The following is a 10,324-nucleotide window of genomic DNA, read 5'->3' as shown; positions in this document are numbered from 1 at the left end:
TAAAGTATGCAAAATATCACTACTGAGACTGATACGTATTTCCCAGAAAGCTGTAATACCAGTTTTTTCTTATCAATGCATCATTGAAAGATATTTTGTTTATAGTTTATGCCATTTATTTTCCCAGGCATATTAGGTTTTCAAAAGTGATCCATGGTTCATCGTGCCTGCCAGAGGTTCAGAGGTGCTATTTCAAACTTCATTACACCCTTAATACAGTATGTATATGAAAGAACAAAAGAGAGACTTGTACCAAATGACCATATTAATCCCTGAGGTTTAATATCCATCTACATGATTCTTTGGATCTTATGGTTCTGTCACAAACCCCTCTACTTGAGGGTAGTGTACATCCTTCAAGCAGGCAGTAATGCATGGTGCAACAAGCACCACAGAGTGCCACAGGGGTACCACAGTCAGGATGAGCAGGGCAAGGGTTTACTCTGCAGAGCGACTGCACAAACTCAATTGCTGATCCTGCTAATGAGAGGAGAACAAGAGTGAAATCTACCATGTTCTTATAGAGGTATGTCAAGAGCAGCAGGAATATAGGGAGGGGAACACAGTAAACAAAAACCACTTTATTTGTATCTAATAAAGTAAACAGTCATCAATGTGAACACATACAGAGCCCAGATTTGAAAGGTAAGGAAGTAATATCTTTACCTAATTCTTTTTAGGCAAGAAAGATATTTAAAATCCTTTATGTGGGCTTGGGCCTTGAACTTGGAAACTTGCTGAAGCAGAATCTGAAGACAAAATTCAAATGTGAATTTTCTTCTCTTTAAAAATTGCCTTTTAAAGTTAGAACCTCAAAAGACTTGGAATTCTTACTCTTGCCTCAGAAGACTTTAAAAAAATAGTTACTTACTTAAACCACTGGAATGCACAGGAGCAAGATTTTCTCATGAGGTTCACCGTCACCTCAAAACCAGAAAGTAAGAAAACGCAGTCAAATATTGTAGATGTCTACAAGGTAGAGATTTAAGTTTTAAAGAAATGTGAGAAATTGATTGTTTGGCTATGCTGTTGCTCTTATTTCAGATGGGAACCCAGTTCCAAATTCAGTGTGGCCAGATCCCATAGTGTTATCTGTCAAGGTCCATCCAATCTGCTAACCAGGGTGAAAGTGGCCTTTCAAAGGGGAAAAGTGCTTTCCTGTGATACGGTGGCCTCTAACCCTGACTAAGCTTAGAGAAACACTCTCACTCTTTTGCTCCACTAGCATTCAGCTAGCTTTGAAGCTCATTACTTTTCCTGGACAGTAGTCCATGTATATAGGGCCATCCACCCTGAAAATGATATGCATCAAGGAACACAGAATAATTCACTCTTCATTCTGCTTTCAAAAAGCTCTCAAAAATAAACACTCTAAGGAGAAGCAGTGAGAAAAGAGGAGCAGCCTAGGGAAAACAGAAAAAAAAAAGCTTAACACAAAGGTTGAGATAGGTGGGAGCAAGAGAGAGACACCTCACCACATGGCTACTGAACCATTATAAAAGATGGTGAAATGTTGGTCTGCAGTCCAGCCAAGCAGAAGGATCAAAGCTCTCATCTTTATAGGAGCCATTGGAGAGGCAAGCTCTCCCACTTTCCTTTTGCTTTAGAGACAAGTCCTGCTCACCATAAAAATCTTCTTCAGGAGCTTACCAAGTCACCACAGCCTTGGCAGTTTTGCCATTGGAGGGATGAAAAGTACAAATCAGGGTGTTCTCTGTGCTGTATTCAGTAGGTCTTCTGTCCTCAAAAATGCAAGACAGTGGACAGCAGTAACCAGCCCAGTTCTCTCCCTGTGATTTGAGTGTTTGTGTCAGGTATGGGACTTGCACAGATGCCATGTAGCTCCCAAATCTTTGCCACCAGTGGGGAAAGTCTCCATTCCTGTGCTAAGCCCTTTACACTTTGAGCTTGGCAAAGGACATGTATTTCTCTTATAACAAGTCTCTGAGAACACAGAAAAGCAGCCATCTATGTGCAGTGTCGTGTCTCCCAACTTTCCTAGCCCTCCTGGCTAATTAAACCTACTTCACTCCTATGCCCCAAGTAGTCTAGGGTCGTTAAGCCAGAGCTAGCTGCTGTTCTTGCCAAAAATGCATTCCTTCACACCAGGGGACATAGACAGTAGCAGAAAGTTACACCTCCTGGCTAATACAGTGTTTTAATCAGTATGAACTATTGTTCTGGCTCAGTGGTGTTTAAAGAGTTAGTTTTCCTCTCACTAAACCTTGTTTTCATCAGGATAGATCTGTTACACAAATGAGCATATTTGCCCAAAACACCACAAGAGACAGGTAGATATTTTTATTTTCTGTTCTTTTAAACTCACATCCATCACTAGATCTGAGCAATCCCTGAAGAACTGGTACTTTCCCCACTCTGCACAAGAATTGTGTAATACTCAGAATCAGGAATAGCACAAAATCATCCATGATGCCTTTAAAAGCAGTGTCTCTAAGGTATTTACATACATTTACTTCGGTCACTCAAAGGTCCCAATCATAGGAAGTATGCAGGTACTGCCCTTAGTGATTTCCGTCAAATCAAAAGGAACTCACCAAATTACAGATATAAACAGTAAATCTTATCTGCTTATATCATTTGGCTGTTTTCCAAGTGCTTAGACTTAATATTCCCAACAGTTAGGAACATTGTTATCTGTGAAGTGCCATGGACATTTATGGTGCTATATAAATGCATATTAATAATTAATAACTACCATTCTTAATACCAGCATTTTAAACATTTACATGAGCGGCCTCATGAATAACTGCACACGTCGCTTTCCCCAAGCTCCTAGTACAATCAGCAGCACCAGTAAACCACAACCAAAGACTTCTCTGGACATGACACAGTTTGGGGGGGCAGCTTTCCCTCTCCCCACATCTCTCCCCAACCTGTACTCCTTCAACCATCAATCTTTGAGTCATTGCTGCTCCTGTTGCTCACGAGAACCTGGCTACCAGGCGTGCTTAGCCTTGAGATGTGACTCAGTGCCAGCACCCACAGTTTCTCCCTGAAGCAAGCTATGATCAATGGTTTATGCAGTGATCAGAACCCCATTTAAGAAAACTATTGTTTATTTAGTACTAAGAACAAAGCATTCAGAGACAAAAGGATTTCAGAACAAGTACGATTAAAAATCTTTCTGTCCCCCAAGGCTACTGTGCAAAGTAGGCCTTTCATCTCTAGGAACCTGATCTTCCTCCAGCCAATATTCCTCACAGCAGTCAGTCTCCTAAGAGAGTATTTACTTTGAGCCATATCCTTAGTCTATTATCCTTAGCATTCAGTGTAAAACATTTCCAACTGACTACCAACAAATCATCCACCAAATTGTCACCCAACACCAAGTTCTAGATAATGGATCCTCCACTAAGCAGAGCAAGGGGGAAGACCATGCTGAGACATCTTCCTTGCAAATTTAGGTTCAAAATTATCTCGCCCAAGTGATTCCCTTTGCCTAGAGGCACAGGACACAGGTTTCTTCTGGACACTGACTATCTATTTTTCCAGGCTATTCATCCTGTTCACACCACAGCTTTCCTTAAAACACAAAGAAAATCCAGCTCCTCACTGAACCGAGCTTCTTCACAAATAGCTCTTTCAAACTCTGCAGCAGCCCACCAGGGAGGCCTTCATGGTAAGGCAGGTGGTCTAGCAAAGCCTCAGAGAAAACTTTTAACTATCCAGGAATTTGACCACAAGATCAATAAAAGGTGGAAGAGGAAAACTTGGAGAGATCAGAGGCATGTAATGAAGAAGAAAAAGAACCTGCTGACGGGAGCAGAGAGCTCCCACCTAGGGCTAGGCTGCAACATTTTGGCATAACCTTGGCTTGCTGACAGTACCAACCCTGCAGCACCTCTGTGCAGCACAAGCAGGTTGTGAAGGCTCTTTCCTTCTGTTCCCACCAAACTTTGTGGCCTTTTTGATAACCTTGGTTTCTCTCCAACATCTTCTCCTTGACACTACTACTCTTGGATGTTTTGTTTCCCCGTCACGCCTGAGACCCCGAATTCTCTGCATCATTCATGCCCTTGGTATCAGGCCCTCAACAGGCACTACCTGTTTAAGCAGAGAAGAAATGAGGAGGAAAGTAAGAGATGCATAGAAAATCACAACTAACTCATAGGATTTTTATTGTGCAAATAAGGGGAGTGTTCAGTTAGAGTGCATAAAATCATGATACTATGGCAAATAGAGGAGAACGGATATATTTTTTCCTAATCCCAGTGTAACCTGGATTTATTGTGGAACAAAATGTCTCCCTAGCATTGTCAGCTAAAGGTAATAGTATTTGTAGAGTCATGAAGTGTCATGCAGATTGCATGATGGAGTTGCATAAGATAACTTTCATGGAGTTAGCTTTTCCCGAGATGTAATACATATATGTCAGATTAATTTTAGCTGGATGAAAGGTAGATTTTTAAGAGCTCCGGTCTCCTGTGATGGTAAATGTTAATACTTAGTATACAGATAATTAATAAGATATAATTATATATAATAATGGGGTTGTATAAATACTGCAAATAAAATGCTAGGGAAACCCAGAGCAATGGCAAACAAGAGTCCCAGGGACATAAGGCTGGTGTAGATAAGGACATGCTGGTAAGTGTATTGTTGAGCAGAGAGAAGACTTTGGGCCAGAAGGGCATCCAATTTTAGGTAAGCATGAAATTTGTCTACTTTTAAGAGGTTCCCTGCAGATATTACTGTTTTTCTTTTTTTCCATCTAAATACATAATTTGTTCCATATAACAAGGTTTGTGGGAAAATGGTAGAAAGAGTAGGTAGGATTTTGACAGTAAATCTTGAGAAGAAGAACCATGAGAAAGTAAACCCCACTTCTTCCAGCAGGAAACAAATAAAAATAGGAAGTTTAATAGTCAGAAAATGTACTAAGTTTCAGTCAGACCTTACAACATGGATTTGATTGTGAGCTGCAGTGTAACCACAGGACAGAATTGCTTAAGGACTGGTTTTGCCAGGACCTCTTAGGATGTGTTGAGATTCTGGTACATTTTTCAGATGCCTGAGCATATTTATCATGGCCACTATATGCTAATCACTTACACATTTACTACAGGCCCTAAGCCCAAACTATAGATACGACAATTCCAGCTACGCTTCTCCTGAAAGCAGACAAGGTCCTTTTAAAATAATGTTGACATGCATGATACTTAACTCTGTAGTCAGCAAAATGTTCTAGAGACTAGTCAGTAAATATTCTGGAGACCGTATTCAGAGGATAAAGCATTCCCTTTGGGTTAGTAATCAAAACTCAGCCTATGCTTTGGAAAGAAGGCAAAGAAAACAAAGGACACAAAGGAAGCAACCAGGAAAGAAGACAAGACAGAAAAGGAAGAAAGAAAGAAAAAAGAATAAAAAGAAAAAGAAGAAAAAGGAAAAAATCCTTCAGGTGGAGAAAAGGAAGTATTCAAATTCTTTTCTGTCTCTAGGTTTAATAATTTCAAAATCAATCTCAAATATATAGAAATTTTGGAAGCGTATTACAATTTCTGTCAGCCAGTCGCCTCCAGTTTTGACTGGATCTGAAAAGGGTGAGAAATTCTGTTTTGGAGATTCCCAAAATACCCAGCTTTTACAGTCATTACGGCAGTAACCAACGGTTGCATCCTTTTTAATCCCCAGTGCACTTTAATCTCTTGGACATTTACCCGTATACCTCAGAGATACTTTACCTCAAAAATAAGTCCTGGAGGATTTGCGCCCAGAGATATCTGGCACAAAATTAGATGTGGAGCAGCACCAGGAGGAGAGACTGAGATTAACAGGCATAAATTGAGTGGGAGAAAGAGGTCAGAGGTAGGACAACTACCCAGCATGGGGGCAGAAAGAGAGAAATTTTCGGGTACAGACCCAGTTCTGGGTAAACTTATTTTGTTACTATGTACGCTGCTGCTTACCTGAAGAGCGTCTTTTGGTTCAAATGTTTTTATTTAGCTATTGCAGGCAGGCCAAATTTCTACATATGGAAATTTCTACTGTTACCAACGCTGTAGTAAGTATTCTCAAACTGATGATTTGAGGAGAGTAGGTGCATCTATAGATAGGTATAAAGCTCTATACAGCACTGGGACAGTCATGTTGGTAGTAGGCTGGTTGACTATAACACTATAACCTACCTCTCAATTTCTCCCAAGTATGTTATTCCTACTATGTAGTACTCATGTTTTTGTTAGCTTGCTCAAGTCCAGAATTTCTCCCTTGCCCAGACTCTTTGTGTGTGAACTTTCACTCCTCTGTCCCAAATCCAAATGTCATCTTAGTAAATGTTTACACTCCATATACAGAGAAAATTATGTTTTGGTTTCTGAGAAAAAGTTTCAGTATGCAGTGTTCTTAATACATGTTGTCTTCCAAAAGCATAAATATGTGCTGTTTTCTTCCAACTCTGTCTGCCAGAATATCCACCTAGAAAAATACCTGCTATCATACAAATAAACACATTTCTCTTTTTCAGCAATAGAAAATGTTTCTATCTTACATGCCTGTACACAAGGAGAGGATTTTAGCTTTAATTTCTACCATTTATGTTCTTTCACCTTCTCTACTGCTTAACAGATGAATTGATCTATCTTAGTATCTATATCCTCTTCTAGCTTTAGGATAGAAGAAACTAGCTGAATTGTAAATTTTCTGACACCTGTACTGTGTATGAAGCTTCTCCATCCCCTGAAATATGTCTTTAGGTATGTCCTAAAGGATTTTAGTTTTCCCTTCTTCCAACAAAACACCTTCTTTGGAAAACTAAGTGCTTGACATACTTCTAACCTAGTACTTATTTTCACACCACTGTTAAAAGTGTTGCGATTTAGAGGTTATTATTTTTCCTACACATAAAATGCAAATTTATCCTGCAATAAAGATAAACACTTACTTTTCACCACAACTTCTCCTGTTTTAAATACCAGTCTTTTCAGCAACATCACAGCTTATGTGCTAGTGTTTAGTTAAATTTAGTTAATGAATGGACTGCCTTAGGTAGACAACCCTGGAGTGTTCTGCTACAGTGAAGTCCACGAGGAGTGCCTGGGGTTAGTCTCCTCGGAGCCAAAGTTCACGTTTTCCAGTCCTGAACTATCTAGAGATATATTGACTTCTCTATCAGGTCCAGGCTACCAAATCACCATCTGCTTACTGTAAAAGTCATGGTGGGCTCAGATTTCATTTGAATGGTAAATTCAAAACAGTCTTGTTCTGTTAATTCTGGGTCTCTTATTAGCTTCTGTCAAAGTTTTATTATGAGTTCAGTGTATCTTTGTTTCTCACAAAGCAATCCACCAAAGTTTCTCCCCAGACAGCTCTTCAGCAGTAGATTGAAGTCACAGTCTGTTCTACAATTAAATTTAAATTTTCCTTGGTCACTCAAATGCTAAAAACTCTTATTCACTGAGTTCAAGTTTTGTTTTTTTAATTCTACACACTTAAAATTTTTGTAGTGCAATTTCATACCTACCCTCCTCCATTTGAATTACCTGAAAGCAGTTAAATGTGACAAGGATAACCAGATATGATCTTATGAGAAAAAAGCTTTGGTTTTGATTGACTTCATTTTCTTTGAGCCTTTGCTTGCAGGTGGAAAGTTAAGTATCATCTAAATCTCTCAATTATCTTCTATCTTTCCAAAGAGTTTCCATTTCAGTGACAAGCTACTTGGTTTGCCATTAGGATTATTCATCTCAATATGCTTGTCCTCCTTGTAGCATTTGATTTCCAGCTGTCTTTGTTTCTGCCTCTGACCCAACTCAAACTGCTTTGTCATAAGAGGGTATTTATTCTACAAAGTTTCTTCTTCTGACTTCCTATGCATGGGATCACAAAGCACTTTAAGACAAAATTCCCGATATAGCAACCGTCATTTAAACACGACATACATGGTTTTGAAGTTTGCTCATCAATGTTCACTAATCTCACACTAGCTCATGTCAAGAGAATATCTAGAGAACAAGAGTTAGCACCTGCAGTATCACATTGAGATTATTGCATTTGAGACTTGAATGTTTTTTTTAACCCCTGAATTGTTACAAGGTAAAAGAGGCAGCCTTTGAGTGGCAGCTTTAGGAAGTAATTATGAAGCTGGCTCTCAATGAGATAAAAATAATTTCAGTCATCTTTTTTATATGCAGGCAGAAGTCGATTTAAGCGAACAAACAGATTGAACATTCTAAGCTTGCATAGGCCACGAGTAGCAGCAGTGCTGCTTTAGCACAGAAAAACAGGGAAGAAGAGGCCTTAGGAGTCAACTGATCCCAAACCGCCTTGGGCGATGCATTTGAAGCCAAAGTTACATGATATCCCATTCCTGAACGGTGGTATTTTTCTGTGTTTGTTTACTTAAACAAATAATTGCCAAATTTGAGTCCTGCCAGAGAACAACACGCGAGAGAACTCTCCCAAACCCGGCTCCACAGGGCAGGATAGATTTTAATCTATCACGTTATCCCAACAGTCAGTGATGTTCTTGTAACACACTCCCTTCCTTCTAGTCTTGGTTTGATGTTTTCCAAGGTGCTCATAGCACTTGGATCCTCTTTGGAACCACAGGGTGTTTACTGTACCAACCACGGGAATACATTTTGTCATGAATTTCCCTGCCCATTTATAGAAAATATATATACTGTCTGTTCTTGTAGCGTTAATAGGCTTCCTCAATAAATTAAAAAATAAATGTAGAAAAACAAAGCATTATCCTTCAATGACTTAATAAGATTTTGCATCATCACCATTATTGTTATTATTATTATTATTATTAAAGTATCCCAGCAACAGAGTAATAAAATTACACTGATGTGAGCAATTCACATGGCTTTGATTAAGAATGTGTCAGCATTTTCCCGCATGAATCCTTCTTTTTGGTGGAATTAGAAGGAGTGGGAAAGAGATAAAAATCACCTCCTGTAATTCTTTGTGGGCTGCTCCCTGGCAGATGATGTTTTAACAGAGCGACCGCTTCTTTATTAATCCAGCTTTACAGAATAAATTAGCCTGAAACATTCATGATCCTTACTTTTAGGACCATCTTTGCATTTAATTTGCAGGCCCCAGTGACTGCCTAACAGATCAGTTAGTTTGGTGGCTGCTTCTCTGAGGGCATGTTTACTGATGCCATGTGTGAAGTCGTGGAAACCAGCACGAGGTGGGATCAGGGTTCTCCCACAGTCTTGTTCACTCGTATCCTTCCGAATCCAGAACAGAATAAATCCTTCAGAACAGAGTCTGCCAGTTTAAACCACTGGTGCTCTAATGCAGGTATAACAAAAACCTGTATATGTAGAAGTCTGAAGTGGGTTCTGAGTTATGCCATCAATCTTCAGGTGCCTGACTTATCTCCTCTGATGTATAAGAAGTAGGTAATTGACCCTAGTAGAATAGCTCATACATTAGACTTCCTAATGCAAGCAAGAACGAGATCAGACACCTCCTGAGGGCAATTCAGGACTCCCAGGTGCTAAGCCAGGAGTTTTCTTGAGCTCTTGGGTAGGAAATGGTTTTATTGAGGGGAGGAGGAGGCCTTAACCCAGGCCAAAAAAAGAGCAGCAAAAGCTCTTGAGCATCAAGGCCTCTTCTGGGAATAGTGGGGAAAAAAATAATTAAAAAAAATTAAACAAAACACAAAACCCAAACACCAGAACAATAACAAAATATCCTGAAGAGGAGACTCCATCCACTTTTTGTATAGTAGTCTAATAGTTAAAGTACACCTCTGGGAATGGAGGGTCCAAGACCTTCTTGAGAGGCTTCATCTCCCACCTCTCCAAGGCATGGTCTGATCACCAGCCTTCAGAGCAAGCCACATGCTGATGTCTTGCACATCTCTCATCCATGTTGGCCCAGATGGTTCATCCAAAATGGTAATACGGAAAGAGTCAACAAGAAGGAGTGACTTTCCAGCCATATGGGTGAAGTGTGGAATCCCAGGAAGTGTTCAAGTCCAGGTTAGATGGGGCTTTGAGCAACCAGTCTAGAGGAAGGTGTCAATGCCCATGGCAGCGGGGTTGGAACTAGGTGGTCTTTATGGTTCCTTCCAACCCAAACCATTCTACGATTCTATGAAGTGTACTACCAGGAGAAGGAAAACCTGATTTGGGCCCATTAGGTTCTGACTCTACTTTCTATAAGGTAGTCTGTCAATAAAACTCATGAATAATCTTGACTGTGAGTCAGAGATAGTCGTGTTGACTGACAAACCCAGTTAAATGCCCATGAAGTAAAACACATTGCAAGGCAAGTAAGGGTAACAATGGTTTATCTATTAGCATCTAGTATTTATGTTAGCTCCTAGTGGTAACAGACAGACAGC

Source organism: Corapipo altera, unplaced genomic scaffold (assembly GCF_003945725.1).
Source record: "Corapipo altera isolate COAL_440 unplaced genomic scaffold, ASM394572v1 51, whole genome shotgun sequence".
NCBI classification, from domain to species: domain Eukaryota; kingdom Metazoa; phylum Chordata; class Aves; order Passeriformes; family Pipridae; genus Corapipo; species Corapipo altera.
The sequence above is the reverse complement of the archived record's forward strand: the minus strand, read 5'-3'. Positions refer to the sequence as shown.